At 40.1% G+C, this 5,810-nt stretch overlaps 1 non-coding gene across 1 annotated transcript; it reads right to left on the bottom strand.

Moving 5' to 3' along the window:
• Positions 1-1,001: 1,001 nt before the first annotated feature.
• Positions 1,002-1,108, bottom strand: LOC115718223 (small nucleolar RNA R71). The gene has a single exon (XR_004011807.2). It is a non-coding gene; the product is annotated as a small nucleolar RNA R71 (small nucleolar RNA).
• Positions 1,109-5,810: the final 4,702 nt, after the last annotated feature.

Genomic DNA, 5,810 nt, shown 5'->3' with positions numbered 1-5,810 from the left:
TCATTCACATTGAGATAAGGATAGCAATTAGGTATTAACATTGGTAGCTTAACAACAGGATTCACCTCCCTAATCTCTCATCGTGATTAATCTTCGTTTATTTTCTCTTTAATTTTCTGAGTAATTTACTTTCAAATTGCAAACTTATTGTTTTACCAAATAGAAGCATAAGTATAGTTTAATAGTACTTAATCCAATTCCTTGTGGATCGACCTCACTTGCGTGAGATACTACTTGATTGCGTATACTTGCGTAATAAACATAAAATTCGTAACAAGTTTTTGGCGCCGTTGTGGGGGAATTGTTTAAAGATTAATATTACACAAAATTATACTAACTTTTACTTTGGTATATTTTTCTCTTGCTGATTTTTCTAACTTTTTTTCTTGCAATATTTTCGTGATCCATTTCAGGAATCCTAAGTGTATGCGCCGTCAAGGACAAGCTGTCATATTACCAGTTGATCCTGAAATCGAGAAAACCTGTAGGAGAAACCGAAAGAACAAGAAGCGAAAAGGAGTTTCAGCAACTGCTGAAACTTCAGAAATCATGGCTGCTAATGTGAATGCTAATGCTGCAAACAACGGAGGTAATAACGGTAATAATGGTGGCGCCGTGGAAGATCAAGCTAATGGCCGCAACTTGAGAGATTATATTCTCCCTACTCTGACGGGAGTGCAGTCATGTATCAGGCCACCGGCTGTGGATGCGAACAACTTTGAGATCAAACCTGACATACTTCAAATGGTGCAGTCTTCAGTTCAGTTTGGTGGCCTCCCTTCTGAAGATCTTAACCTGCATCTCTCTAACTTCATGGAACTTTGTGAAACTTTTAAAGTTAATGGAGTTAGTGATGATGCTATTCGACTGAGACTGTTCCCATCTCTCTTAGAGAACGAGCCAAGAGTTGGCTAAACTCCTTGCCACCCAACTCTATTGCCACCTAGAATGATCTGGCAACGAAATTCTTATCAAAGTTCTTTCCTCCAGCCAAGTCTGCAAAGCTGAGAGGAGAAATTAACAACTTCTGCCAACAAGATAATGAATCTCTCCATGAGGCCTGGGAGAGGTTTAAAGATTTGATCAGAAAGTGCCCTCATCATGGTATAGAGAAGTGGATGCTGGTCCACAACTTCTACAATGGGTTGGTAGGAAACACTAGAACTCTAATAGATGCAGCAGCTGGTGGAGCCTTTATGAGAAAGAGTGCTAATGAGGCTTATGATCTATTGGAGGAGATGGCTCTAAACAATCAGCAGTGGCCAACTGAAAGGAGTCAATCAAAGAAGGTAGCTGGTGTGTTAGAGGTTGATGCCATCACAAAGTTGACAGCTCAGGTTGAGGCATTGACAAAGCTAATTGCAGGGCAAGCTAAACAAGCCCAAGTTGTTTGTGAGTTATGTTGAGGAAGTCATCACTTTTCAGAGTGTCAAGCAGATGTGGATGGTTTGCCAATGGATGAAGCTAAAGCCATTGGAAATTATTCACAGAATAACAACAACAATTATGGGTTTAACCAGGGTAATAACCGAAGAAACAGTGGGTTCTATCAGCAACAAAATCATAACCAGAATCAGAACCAACAGTTTAATCAGCAACAAACCTCTAGTGGAAATTCTGGTTTGCAGACAGATTTATTGCTACAATTTATGACTGAAACTAGATCTTCCATTAAAGATTTGCAGACTCAAATGGGGCAACTGGCAACTCAGATAGCAACCCGTCCTCAGGGAAACTTGCCTAGTACAACCGAGGTTAATCCTAAAGAAAGCTGCAAGGCAATAACCCTGCGAAGTGGAAAGAAATATGATGGGCCTGAATTGACACAACCAGTTGATGGAGATAAGGAGATTAAAGCTCAACCAGTGCCAACGCCAACACCTACAGTAGAGAAGGCTACTGATAGCCCAGCACCACCACAACAGTCTCCACCAATCAGTATTGATCATCATGTGAAGATTCCTTATCCTCAGAGACTCCGTCAGACCAATCTAGACAAGCAGTTCACAAAATTTCTAGAGGTCTTTAAAAGACTACACATCAACATTCCTTTTGCTGAAGCTTTAGAACAGATGCCCAGGCATGTGAAGTTCATGAAGGAGATATTGTCTAAGAAGAGTAAAATGGAGGACTATGAAATAGTGGCACTCACTGAGGAGTGCAGTGCAATTTGGCAGAAGAAACTACCGCCCAAGTTTAAAGATCCGGGTAGTTTCAATATTCCATGCTCTATAGGGGGTTCGGTGGAAACTAAAGCTCTATGTGATCTAGGAGCGAGCATTAATCTAATGCCATTGTTTGTCTTCAAAAGGCTAGGATTGGGAAAAGCAAAGCCTACAACAATGACTTTACAACTGGCAGATCGTTCTTTGACTCATCCTCGTGGGATAATTGAAGATGTACTAGTGAAGGTTGGTAAGTTTATCTTCCCTACTGATTTCCTAATTCTTGATATGGAGGAAGATTCAACTATTCCCATTATTTTGGGAAGACCATTCTTAGCCACGGGCCGAGCATTAATAGATGTTCAAAAGGGGGAGTTAAAGTTGCGAGTGCAAGATGAAGAGGTCAGTTTTAATGTTTTTGCCCCAACCGACATTCCTACCTGTTGCAAGATTGAGATGGTGAAGGGTTCTTTTGTTAAAGCTGATAAGAAGAAAGCAAAGCCTAAAGAGCAACTTCGAACGATTCAGCGGCGTTGGAAAAGATTGATGTGTGGTAATTCTAAAAGTGAACTTACTCTTGTGCAAAACTCTGAAATTAGCAACATGGGAGGTCAATTTGACCAAGCCAAGTCCGCCATGATTCTGGCGCCACTTTGAAGCACAAGGCTCAGCGTCCGGCTATATGACGATAAAGACAGCGCTCTTGGGAGGCAACCCAAGTGTTTTCTTTAATCTTTCAGACTTTTTGATTATGTTTCTAGTCTATGCTTTAGTATTTTTAGTATTTTAATTTTTCGATTAGTAGCAGACATTATTTCTTTTTAGTTGAATCGTGAGAAGCGTGAAAAAAAAAAAAAGTTTTTTCTCGACCTGGAGCCCAGTGGTCGCGACCTGAGGGTTCCTGGGTTGCGACCTATTTTTCAAGTCGCGACCTGGACTTTTACAGAAACTCACGAATTTTTTTGGTTCCAGTAGTCGCGACTTGCCTGTTGCCAGGTCGCGACCTATTTTCCAAGTCGTGACTCCAGTCGCGATTTCCCTATTTTCCAGAGAAGGCTAAAAATCGATCGTAAGCTAGTCGCGACTTGCCCTCGAAATTTTCTATAAAATCCAATTTTCCCCCCTCATTCAACCCTACATCAAAAATTCAAAATTTTAAAACCCTCTCAGCCGACTCTACCCCTTTTCCTCTCAAAAATTCAAAATTTCTTCACCAAACTTCCAATTCTTTCATCTCCAATCCAATTTCTTAATCCCAATCCATCCTAAAACCTAATTTCTTTCATCAATATACACTTTCCATCAAAAACAACCCAATTACTCATCAATAACAACCCAAATCCGAATAATATTTTGGTTCTTCATCTTCAGCCTCAAACATTCAAAGATAATGAACAATGGAGGTGGAGTAATATGTCTTCGGGTTTGTAAGTATTCTTTTCTAGTGAATTTGAAAAGTTGCATGAAATATTGAGCATTGTTTGTGATTGTGGTGCAAATTAGTGATTGCCATAAGGATTGTTAGGTTTGTAGTGTGATTTGGGATTGTGAATGTAGTTGTGTGATTTATTGGTGAATTTTTCAATTTTTGGGATATAGAAAATTAAGGGGAGGTGCTGCCCAATTTTTTAGAAAAAAAAAAAAAATTCGAAAAAAAAATCAGAAGAAAAAAAAAATCAAAAAAAAAAAACTGGCACCTAAAAGGACTAGGAATGTAGAGGAGGGTTCGTCTTTAAACCCACCACCAACGGGTTTTGATAGGACTCGCTTTGGGAACATTGAGGCCCAAAACCGCTTCATGAGACTTAAGAATAGGGCTTATATTGATGATCGGGGTATTGAATTCCCCGAGAATCCTTTGAGGCATCAACCTCAATTTGAAACAATCAGAGCTCAAATAGAAAGAATGAAGTGGGGAAGTTTTGTGGATGCTCGGGGTCGGGCTAATGTTACTATGGCTTGTGAATTTCTTGCAAATTGGCCCGACCGCCGGAATGGGGAAGTGAAAGTGCGTGGGAAGAAAGTTCCTGCTACTGCTGATGCATTTAATGTGATGTTCTCTGTCCAAGATTACACTTGGGAAGAACAACGCCTCCGAATTATTGAGCAGGAAGAGCAGTTTGATATGGTGGATGTGGCAGAGACAGTGGGATTTCCTGGGTTGAGGTTTCATGACAATGATGGCACAGAGGGGTCGCTAAATATCCTATACCGGTGTGAGCTGAACCCGGTGGCAAAAACATGGCTGTACTTTGTGAGTGCTCGGTTAGTGCCAAATAAGCACTTTTCCGATGTCCAAATTGATCGCCTGAAATATGTGTACGCCATAATGAAGGGGTACAACATTAACATTGGACAAGTCATATGGCAAAGCATTGAGCAGATTGTGCAAGGAGCCACGGGAGGTGGTCTTGGTTTGGCGGGAGTGATCACAGAACTCTGCGGGGCATATGAAGTTCCCCAATTAGAGTATGACAACACGGTGTTGCCACTTCGCAAGATGGACATCGCCTTTGTCAACAGGCTGAAAGAGCCACATCCTTATGGCCAACCACCACCTGATGCACCGCAAGGGCGTAGGCGGCAACGCGAGCCTAGTGTTGAAGAAGAAGAGGAGCAGCCCCTACAATTGCCTGGGCCTATCGATCCTACAACACAACACACTCATGCACAACTGAGTTATATAATTCAGCAGAACAACCACATGCAACAATACATAGTGCAGAGGAGTGTCTATGATGAGGGACAAGTTCAGCAACTTAACTCTCTCATCAACAGAATGAACATCGGGATTGATGACCCGAACTATTTGGCGCAACCTCCTCGGTTCTATCCCTATGACCAGCCGCCACCACCCAACCCTTTTTGAGAGGGTCTCAGGTAAGTCTCTTTTCTCTGTATCGTACTGTACACATTGGGGACAATGTCATATTTTAGTTTGGGGGGAGAGACTTAAAATTTTTAATTCTGCATTTTAAATTCTGCACTTTAATTTCTGCCTTTTAATTTTCTGTTTTAGTCAAGGAATGGCAATAATCTAGAGGATAGTTGTATACTGCTGATTAGTGTAATGTGATTTGAAATTGTAAAATAACTGTGTGCTTGATTCTGTTAACTCTTTGGATTAGTTTGGATGCTTAGAAACCTGTGTACAATTGCAAATACTCAATTTGTGAAAAATTGTTATAATTGTTTTACTATGGTTTGTGGTAAGATTGACAGGATAGCTTAGAACTTGCATGTTTATTCTTTTGAGGCGAAATCCTTGGTAGTGTTCAATTGGAATATGACTTAGCATTTGTTGGATAGTTTGAGCCTTTCAAGCCTACCATAATAAGGTGTATCCTTAGTTAACCTTTTGAGCCTAAACCTGTTATGTTTTTCACCCATTGATTTGAAAATTTTGCAACCACACTATTAATTTTTCTTCACCGTGTTATCCATGATATCATAAGCTACATGATAAGTTTGGGGGAGGAGAAACATTTAGTGTGAGGAAATAGTGAGAGGGAGAAAAACTTGTAAGATTGAGAAGATGAAAAAATTGTGTAATTCAATGTCACTGAAAAAAAAAAGTATGAAGAAAAAAAGAAAAAAAAACAATAAATAAATAAAAAAATATGTTTGAAAAAAAAAAGATTCAGT

Source organism: Cannabis sativa, chromosome 2, assembly GCF_029168945.1.
Source record: "Cannabis sativa cultivar Pink pepper isolate KNU-18-1 chromosome 2, ASM2916894v1, whole genome shotgun sequence".
In the NCBI taxonomy this organism is placed as follows: domain Eukaryota; kingdom Viridiplantae; phylum Streptophyta; class Magnoliopsida; order Rosales; family Cannabaceae; genus Cannabis; species Cannabis sativa.
Note: the sequence above shows the minus strand (reverse complement) of the source record. Positions and strands in the feature narration are given on the sequence as shown.